Source organism: Cyrtonyx montezumae, unplaced genomic scaffold, assembly GCF_038088225.1.
Source record: "Cyrtonyx montezumae isolate F1298 unplaced genomic scaffold, pur_monq_1.0 scaffold_4, whole genome shotgun sequence".
NCBI classification, from domain to species: Eukaryota; Metazoa; Chordata; class Aves; order Galliformes; family Odontophoridae; genus Cyrtonyx; species Cyrtonyx montezumae.
The window spans coordinates 4,879,460-4,890,176 of NW_027072045.1; positions in this window are offsets into that span (position 1 = coordinate 4,879,460).

Below are 10,717 nucleotides of genomic sequence, written 5' to 3' on the forward strand. Positions count from 1 at the left end.
ATTGCAACCCTGAAGTGATATGGCTTATATCTTATACTGTTGTTAGCCCCATTTCAGACCAGAGTGGTTTGTGAAAATGCTCATATAAGGAATACTGCTCAGAAAAATCTTGATAAGCTCTATAGGGTCTTCACTCACTTCTTTGTCTTGAAAACTGGCTGTTTCTAGACCAAACAGGAAATTATTAGGTGGATCAGCAAAAGTTGGAGGAGGTGATCTGCCTCGTCTGCTCTTCACATGAGGATGCTGGTAACAGCTCTGTCCAAGATTACAGAACTGCAGAATATCCTGAGTTGGAAGGGACCCATAGGGATCACTGAGTCCAGCACCTGATGGAGCAGTGTCCCCAGGCTGCAGAGCTGCCTCCTCGCCGAGCTGCAGGGCTAGCTGGGGTTATTCAGAGCAGCATCACTGTGGAGATGTCATTGTTACTCACTGTATAAACAAGTAGATATCTCTGGTACATCAGGAAATGTTTTGTGGTAAGCTTTAAATTGGCTTTCCAAATTATTTTCTGAGCATCCCTCATCATTTAGCAGATCACCTGAACAGGAAAGATTTATGAGCTGTTCTGGATGAGGTATTCCAGAAAGCTGTTCCTGATGAACCCGTGGATAGGCAATGTGTGTGGCACATGTCTAGAGATGTATTTCTAGGCAGGACTCAGTCCAAGTTCTCTGCTGGAGTCATTTCAGATTGAGTCATAAGAAATCTCTGTCAATAAGTGCAGCAAGCACACGGAGTCCCTCAGTATTCCAATTTGAGATAAGATTATGACTAATCTACCAGCATGACTTCCATAGCTTGATGTTTCACCCAAAGCCAGAGTACTGGGACCGAACAGCCTGGAAACTCACTGTTTGAATGTCCTGTTCCAGGTGCACAAAACGCTTCAGATAAAAGGAAAATGGTCTCAAGTGAGGATTGTGAAGCAAGGACTCTGCAATTACAGCCAGAGGCAGGGATGGAGATGTTTGGCTTTATGGTTTGCCCAGAATGGTGGATTTTTTTATCAGTAGAACACCGTAAGAAAAGAGCCACTAATACGGTTGGGTGTCAGCATTTCAGAAAACCGAAAATGCAAAATCTATAAGAAAGCATCACATATCTGTGCACAAACAGTCTGATCTGATGCTGCATTGGTGCAGGAGTGGTACGGTGCGTATAGCTCAGCCGCATCATCTGCTCGCTGGAGATACGACGGTAACAGGGGAATTATTTGATATATAAATATAGATCCTAAGAACTTTAATAGAAAGTACAAAGCATTAATAAGAAAACAGATGGCTCAGGTTACTGGCTAAATGGATAAAAGCTTTCAAAACCTGCATGTTGGAAACACTGCAAGTCTGGGCATTCGCAAAGCGCGGACTCAGATTTCCAAATTTCTGATTTTTAAATCTGAAAGAGGCTCTACAAGCTAATATCTGTGCAGTTTGGTTTTCCCTTTATTCTTCCATATGGGATGCAACCCTGCCTAAATCAGGGAGCGACTCTGGCTGTGAGCACACCAAAGCCACTTCAATCTCAGTGATTTATAATGCAGAGAAAAGAAAAATCCAATACAGAACGAAGGCAACAGAGAAGATCTGAGATTTTTAGAACGAATCACTTTTTCAGTATATTTTGAATGGGTGAGCTAAAAGGTGATGTACAAAGCAGGCATTTTTTGTTGAACATTCCCTGTTGTTCCTGAGCCAGTTAGGCAGCTCTCTGGTGTAAGATCTAGCTACATCTGTGCCCTGAGTAAGATAAGATAACCTTGCCGTACTTAATTGAGAATCACAAGAATGAATTTGAGTCTATCACAGCATTTTATTTTGTTTAATTGCTGCATCATTCATTAGTATTTACAGGCCTCCACCTAGTGGATGAACTGCTGCTCTGTACTCGAGGCTGCAATGCCCCAAATGCCTAGAAATCTGGTTTACTGTGCAAGGTTTGCTAGCAAACCTCAGACAAGAAAAAGAAAAAAAGCAGAAGAAAAGCACTGCTGGAACAGAGTGCTGGAGCAGCATCTGCCAGGAGTGTGAGGCAGCTCCAACAGGCAGAGCAAGGGCAGCGTTAGAAGGGCTAGCATTTTTAGCCATACAAAGAGCTCCCTGGGACTGTGCCAAGAATGCATTCTCCCCACTTCAAGAGTTTAGCTGGCTGCTCAAGGCCAGCTTGCTGATAAGAGCAGTGGTGAAGAGAGGACTGGAAGAAGTGAATCCATCATTCGGGGTTTTGGCCGCTGTAGGTTGCACTGGCAGGACGGCAGATGTAGGAGGGAGAGTTTCTGGGCAGTGTTAATAGTTTCATCTGCTACCTGATCAACAGTGGCATGCACACATTTGCACAGTGCTGCAGGGAAACATCCCATCTGTAGCAGCAGCTCTGACTCATGTTCATGTGTGGATTTGGATAGGATGTCCAAAGTGATTGCTGTTCATACCTCTCGACTTTGCCTCATAGGTTCATAGGTTCATAGGTGCATTAGGTTGGAAAGGACCTACAAGATCATCTAGTCCAACCATCCTCCTATCACCATCCCTGCCCAACTACTCCTGCAGTATCCTACCTCCAACTCCAGGGACACAGAGTGAAACAACTCCGCTTCGCTGCAGTCCTCAGCCTGCAGGTTGATGAACTCATTTCCTTTCTAAATCAGAACAGAGGACTGCAACCCGTAACTCAATCAGATATTATCTTCTTGAGCCACCCTGTTGTAGGATCGATGATGCCTGACAAGGCAGAGAGGAAACCTGGGACTTCTGCTCAACGGGCTGAGTCAGAGCTGCATCTCCAGTGTTTCTGAAGAAGACTGAAGCCTGGATAAAGCATGAAATCTATTGTTCACTGCAGCACCAGGGCAATAATTCCTTCCCACAGCAATCAGTTTTCTGAAACACAGGATGAGGTTATGCTTATCTTAGCTCACAGAACTGCTGTTACTCTAACTGGAGGTAGCAGTCTGATTTCCCCCTAAATCCTGGACTCCAGTAGCTAAAAATATCATTTCAAATCCTTAACTTGCTTTAACTAGAACGAGACTGTTTACCTTTCCCATTGTTTATATTTAACTAGATTTTTGTCTCTAAGTGCATATTTTTCACACATTTTCTCATCTCCTGCTGTATTCTCATATTTTATTCCAGTTTAGGCTGATCATCAGTTCTCTATACTTCAGCTGTTTAAATGTCACATCTACAAAACAAATTACAGACAGAGCAAAGCAGAAATCCAATGGATCTGATTTCTGGAGGGCTATACTGGTATGGAAAGATGCTTGTTAAGCCTTCAGGCAGCAAAGCCCCCCTTCTGTTCACCAGTGCTAGAACAAGGCCAGGCATCCAGATTGAACAGATCACTGCCAGTCTTCTCTTGAAGCCTCCTGAGCTGCCAAGAGGTGAGGGGGGCATCCCGGAGGCACAGCACTGCCAGCCCCTTGCTTGCTCCTTATGTCCCACAAAACCTTTTGAGATCTCTTATCTGTTGGTGGTCTTTACTGAGAACAAATTTTTTATTATTTCTGTCTGTGCTTGGAAAAAAAGTGAGTATTGTCCTGGAATGATCCCATGCTGAGGGCAGGCACTGGGAATGTGCTTCATGTCTCTTGGCTGTTACACAGATTAGAGACAATCTTTATCTCTAGCAGAGCAGCTGAGCTCCATACCATGAGATCACTGCATGTGCTTTTTGTCTTCTCTCGTCTGAGAATTTTCCTATAAAAATAGTTCCATGAAGAGTTTGGTTTCGAGAATTCTGCAGGTTCTGATGAAAGAATAATTTCCTGGAATTTCCCTGGGCTCTTTTAATAGCTGCTCTGCAATTTTAGCCCAGTCCCAGAGAGAAGTGCCTGTCTCAGCTGCCTGCCAGTCACTGCTGAGAGGCTTTGATTCTGGGGTCACTCTCACTAAAATATGAGCAGAAGGAAAGTTACAAAAGCAATTGCATCCCTATACACACCTTGAAAATCAACAGCTGGGCAGAAGGGACATCACCCAAAGGAGCAGAAGGCAGCTGCAGAACAGCTGGTTGCTGGTAATCAGCATGGGCATAGCCCTGCCTTGGAGTAAGGTGGTTTTGCACAGTGAAGATGTGAACAGCAGTTTGGGAGAGATTGGAAATGGCCACATAATCTTCTCATGTTGAGAAGCACTTGAGAAGCACAGGCATGTTTGTAATGTGAATTATGTTTGTCAGGATAATGTCATACACTAAGGTAAGCGTGCTCTATGTGTATGTTTGGTGAGTTTATTTTCAGGACATCAAAACATGTGCATGAATATATGTGCAAAAGACTTGCTCCAAATTTGCTTTCTTAAGTCTATCCTGAATTAGATACAAATTTTTGCTTTTGAGAAGTATGTGTTAAGCCTTTACCCTCCAGTGCTTTAATCAGTGGGAGCAGAAAGTTCTGTGGCTGAAGTTCTACATATTTTACCACGCTTCCTAGCTCCATGTCTTCGCTGGGAGTGATGCCAACTCCAAACATCCACAAAGAACTTACAAGAGAGGGATATGAGTACATAGGGTTGGCAGTTATACCCAGCAGGCAGTGAGACCTGATACTGCATGGCACTGGGCATTTCAGATCCCAACAGAGCAACAAACAGCTCAAAAATCTGTTCTTGCATGACTGAGCCCTGCTGGGCCCAGGCTCCCTTGTGCTGAGCACAGGGTGTGGGATGCTGTAAGCTAGTGGTGTCTAGCCAAGTGTATGTTGTGAAGTTTTCTTTCTTCTTTGACATTAAAGCAGCTAGATTTCCCAAGAGAAAATACATTTGGAGAATTTCAGGTTGCAGGATTACGCACACCTGCTCCTTAAAGACTATCCAGGTGAATTTTACACAAAATCTCTCTTATGCTTCGATAATACACAATTGCCCATGCATGCAGTTCCTCCTTTTGCCTGTTCCAGGACTGAAGTCTCAGAAATAGAACTTTTTTAAGAGCTCGTGATGCAGTGTTGATGAAAGCACAGTCCCCTGTTGCACCTTCTTAGCACATGAAGTTTTAACTGCATGACCAGTGGGAGCAAAGAGCAGCCACAAGAACCTAACTCAGTATCTCGTTCATCATCATTTATGATAATTAACAAAAACATTGAATGGTTATGAAATATGCACAGTGGAAAAAAATACGTTTTAAATATAAATCAAACCTTACGTCAGCAGTTTGAAATAACATGTCTTTTGGTTCTGAACGGGCAAATAAAGGCCTATCTTATACTGTGTGATTGGTGATTTTGCTAAGCAGGTTCAAGAAAATTGTGATGTAGCCCAGGAGGTGGAAAATCTTCAGCAGACCGAAGTTAGAGCAGCTGTGTGTTTTATGGTTTGCTTTGCAAACATAATGTAACAGTTGTAAGTACGTCTACAGGAATCTGCTGGAATCTGAGTCCTGTGACCTCACGTTCACAGTCATCCAGAGCTGAAACGTGCATTGGAATTGACTCATCTTGTTAAGATTGCCATAGCTGCACAGGAGTGAGAGGACGCTGGGACCCTGTCCATCTTTCATTCATGCACATCAGGCAGATGACTTCTGAGGAGCCAGCCCAGTGATTGTATTCTCTCAGATGGCTTTGCTCAGTGTAACACCAAGACCTAGGGAACACGGAGATTGAAAGCAACTCCAGTTAAGACAAAGCTATAGTCTTCAAAGTTCCTTTTTGTTAGCTTCAGGAAAGCAGAACTACATCGGTCTGTTCATGTATTTAGCTCACTGATTTTGTCAGAGCCCATTTTGCTCCTGTTAGCCCTGTGGGATCACATCCAATGTTTTTTCAGGGTTTAGACTGTGATCAAACAGGAACAGTGCGGCATGAAAAGGTTTTATTTTATTTTAGGATATGTGTGTGTTTTCTCGTTGCAAACTAAGAGTTGACAAATAGATGACAAATTCTGGTTGGCATTTGAACTAGACTTCCATTAAGCTGGCAGCATCTTTATGTTTATTTTTGGTGGAATGACCTTTAGATGTGTAAAGGCTCCAGATACTTCCTGATTAAGTTATACATACACATAGGAAACACTTTCAGCTCTGAGGAATTACGTGGGAACGATTGATTAAGGTATCTCCTGCCTTCTCACAGCCTTCTGCTCAGACTGTGAGATCACCAGGGATAGAGGGCAGCATTTATGTAAAACTTATGGCTGAAATGCACTTTGCTTTCTTTTACTCGCTGCTCCCTGCTCTGGCTGTCATTGCAACCAAGTGTTTCAGAGCAGCTAATTGGGACAGTGAGCTACACAAAAAACAAGGTTGACTCTTCTGGTTTTGACCTATAGGTGAGTCCTCTTCCTCTAGGAAAAAAAAAAAAGTAGTTGGTCTCAAAGTAAAAGAGCATTTCAGTGCAGCTAAATAAAAGAGCATTTCAATGCAGCAAACAGCCTTCTTTGTGTTGTTGTTTTTTTCCTTTAATTTAAAATCATTTAACTGTTCCCTTTCCACATAATTAAGTGCCTCTGTTAATTAGCTGGTATTATGCAGCTCCCATCCTGACTTGGCTCTGATTTCCTGCTGTGACGCTGCTGTGTATGCTTATACGTGTGTATAAAATCACATAGCTGCAAAATTCACATAGCTCAAACTGTTAGCCTTGTATCCTTGTAGATACAAGCTCTCAGCCTCTAAGCTAAGTCAGATAAAACCTAAATGCATTTTATTTACATTTCATTCATGCAGCATTGGTATTTTGGGTGAGGAGATAAACCAACAAAAGCAGAGGCTAGGAATGGAAAGCATGTTCTCAGGACATGATCTAAGTTCTTACTTCTTTCCTGGTTTTACTCTGCAACTCTGTGGTAAGTTCCAGTTCGAGGTCTGCCTGAAGGCAGCAGTCATGAGGAGACCTTGGAATTTTGTTTCTGGTGTTTCCAACACACGTCTGGAGCTTATGTAATTGTTTTCAGTGTCACTGTACCTGCTGATCTTTGGAAGGATATTTGGTCAGCAGAGATGACAAAGCAAACCAACTAGATTCAAAAGAGGCTGGATTCCTAAGAGTAACCCTCCTGCTGTTGAAATGAGAAAAAGATGGAATTAAGCCTTGTTTGCTCCTCACGATCCTCAGCTGGCTGTGGGCAGGCTGTCCCATGGCTCACAGCACTGCTCTGCACTGTACAAGACATCCCAGCCCCTCAGAGGGGCTCTCACTGCCTTCACTAAGCTAGTTGCCCTCCCAGGGCAGCTTTTCCCACCATGCAGGTAGCAGCAGTGCTCTAAGGTAATGATTAGGAACTTGGAAACTTGCTGTGCCTTCATTTCCTCCATAAATCTGTAAAATGAGGTTCTGTAGAACTAGAAAATAAAGGTTTTGATTCTAGAGATGAGATAAAAACAAGTTAGCAAACCATCTCTGCAAGATTCCACTGCCACCATATAACTTCCAGACTTTATGTATGTAGTGAAGAACAAGGTATGCAAGCTAACAAGTTCTATAAAGATAATTTGTACTTACGAAGAGATAAATGAAGAAGCAAGTCCAAAACAAATCCTTGCTCAAGTTTATAGTTAGTAAAAACTGTTTGCAGGGAACGTTCTTGTCCCATCAACTGTCCATTGGAACAAGCAGAGACAACAGAGATAATTGAGTGACCACAGATTAAAAATGTTGCCTTGATTTCTCATTTAGCTCTGTCATAATTTGATAGCTTTTTCATTTCATTCTAAACTATTTATGCCTTTTTCACAGTAATAGGCTTGCTGAAAGAGAGGAGTGCTGACTTGGAGCATCCTCATGATGTTGTATGCTAGCAGATTGAGGTAAGAATTGCAATATCTTGTTTGAAAAGATCATGATGAATCATAACATATAATGTTAGGTCCATCAGCCAGATATTGGCTGTAAATAAATAAACCAAAAGTTTAGGATCCAGTGCCTAAGAAATACTTATATGGAAAGTGAGTCAACTCTCTAGACCTTATTTCATATTTTGGTCAATAAAAATAGATGTAAAGGGGGCCATTGTACTTAATTAATTACTGTCTTTATGTAACATTGAATGATATTCTGTTTAGTTAGTCAGAGCTGTGTAAAGGCATCAAGGTACATATCTAACAGGTTAAGATATGCTCAGTAACTAATCTCAAAAAAATAACTGTTAATGGGAAAATAAAATTAAATAATTGTTTCCACAGAAGTGCTCTTGGACTCAGTGCTGGCCAGTGTTTCAAACACTGTCACTCTTTAAAACCTACTGGAAGAACTTGCTTTTTAGTGTGTACTTTGAGAATGCAACTAAGCCAGCTCCTAATTGCCCTATAAAGTGCTTCTGTCCTTGAATGTGGATGGAATTAAGCCTCATGCCATACCCACTTGTTGTCCACAAGTTGCCAGGACCTTACATGTCTCTGACAGTGGATGACAAGGATGATATTACCAAAATGCATGTGCATGAAGCGTCCAAACACTGACAGAGATTCCAGATTAAATTGTTTGATCTGGCACAAATACATCACTCAGGTAAGCTTCAGGTGAAGTCAGTTCTGCTGTCTTTTTATGTGCCTCCTGCCTCCTCCAAATAAATCTTACATCCTTCTCCACGGAGCAGTGTTCAGATACTCCCCATTCTGAGGCCTCTGCCAGCCTAATACCAACTCAGAAGCTGAAACTCAGGAAATCATTTCTTCTGTTCCAAAAAAAATTATGATTCTTATTGCTGCATTGAGCAGTAATGCTTGTGCTGTCAGGGACTTGGCAGCTGAGATGAGGATGCACATTATCAGTGCTGGTTGGTAATGAGCAGTCCAATGCCGTTTCTGTGTCTTGCAGCAACTCATCTGTCCTGCTGCATCATTTCATGTAGCAATGAACACTGCAAACTGTCATAACACTCCGAGAATGCCAATGATTTATGGCTTATAGCCCAAATAACCAAACACAGAAATACATAATTTCTGTCTGGATGTATGTGTATAACTCTATGTATTGTCTGTATACCCAGACCTCCATAACTTCTGGCATGACCTCTCTTGTGTTGCTTTCTAAAAAGCTTCTATAGAAGAACACAGAAAAACAAGGTTTGAAAGGCAAGAAATGAAGGACAGTTTGGGTAAAATTTTATTTGTGCAGGATATTTTTAAGGGGAGAGGCAAACAACATCGAGTGTTGTTTTGACTGCTTTTGGAGATAGCTGGTCATTTTGCACGTGGTAGAATGTTTAAATATTTTGGTAATACAATCTTTACAAAACGTCATGTCTCTGAGAGGGAAAATTCCTATTGTGCTGTAAGTGAAGTGGAGAAGAGTATGAGATAACGTTTATTGATGTGTATTCCAGTTTCATTTGTCTTTTATCCCATAGACTTTACTAGGAGGCATTGCTGCACATATGCAGATCTCTGTATATTGTGAGAAGGTTTCAGTATATTGGGGTGGATCATGCAGATGTAGTGCCTTATCCAGAGGACACAGAGCAGTGCAAACTCCCGCGAACTCCTGGTTCATTTGCAGCTACCATGTAGGCACAACACTGGAATTTGTCCCTGCCAATGGTGCCAGAAGCTCTGCCTGCAGACAGCTGTGGGCATATGTAGGCTCTTCACCTTTGGCTACGGAAAATCCACAGCAGGACTGTTCCAGTAGCCCCTTATGTATTCCACTTTCTGTGTTTCTAGTACATTGCAAATATTAAAGCCCCTGTCCCAAGCACACTCCTAAGATATTCACTGCAAGAGCAGCTTCTTCCAGAAAGATGTGCCTGGCAACAGCCTTGCGTGTTTAAGTTAAAGATGGGAAAACATTACGGTGCGAGCAGCAGGCATGAAGATATCTTGTCTGATAAGTATATAGGCAGCTTTCTTCACAGTGTTACTATTCTGGAGCATTCAGTAGTACTTGAATGTTCAATGCGTACACAAATTGAATTTCTTCCAAAGCACAATGATCACTCTGTGAGGAACCCATACTCTGCCCAAACAGAGCTATTCTGATCCGTTTCCTAATTAACAATTCCTAATTTAGCATGTCACTTGCTAAAGAAAAATGAAAGTTACCATGAAAATTCTTCCATTAAGCTTTTAATTTTTCTTCTTTCTTTTCCTTAATGAGAACACTTCAGCGGTGTGAACATGGATTTTTTGTTTGATGTCAAAGACTTCTTCCTCTGGAGTTTTCTGGCAATAACAGAAAAAGCATGCAGTGAGCTGAAAACTCATTTCAGCAGACTAAAATGTATTATAATAATGCCTGTGACAGCAGCTTGTTAACTGTTTGCATGCACACCTTGATGAGAAGAATGCATTTCAATGCACCATCAGTGGGCCACAGGATCACAGAGTCAGAGGATCACAGAACCATGGGATCACAAATTCCTAGGCTGTTTTTACCCAGCCTAACCTGTGTTCCCCTGTCAGTGTGAATTATGTGTTGGGTAACAACACTGCTGGCTTTGGGGAGCTCTCCTATGGCCTTCACCACAGGCTGCAGCATGGGCCAACCCTTCCCAGAAAGGAGGCGTTCCCACACAGCCCCCAGAGACCTTGGCTAGATGCTGAAATTGCCATAAGCAGTGATAATATTCAGTTCTCTGTCTTGGGAGCTCAGCCGAGGCCTGTCAGCATCCTGTGGGCACAGCAGCCTGCGTGTGGGACCACGGCAGGGCCAGCCATGTGAGGGCGGAGGGGTTGGCAGTGCTGGGTTAGCAGCAAGACGTGATGGCCTCACAAGTCTCTTCCAACCTGATTCTGATTTCTTTGATCCTATGACTCCACAGCTCTGGGGTGCAGG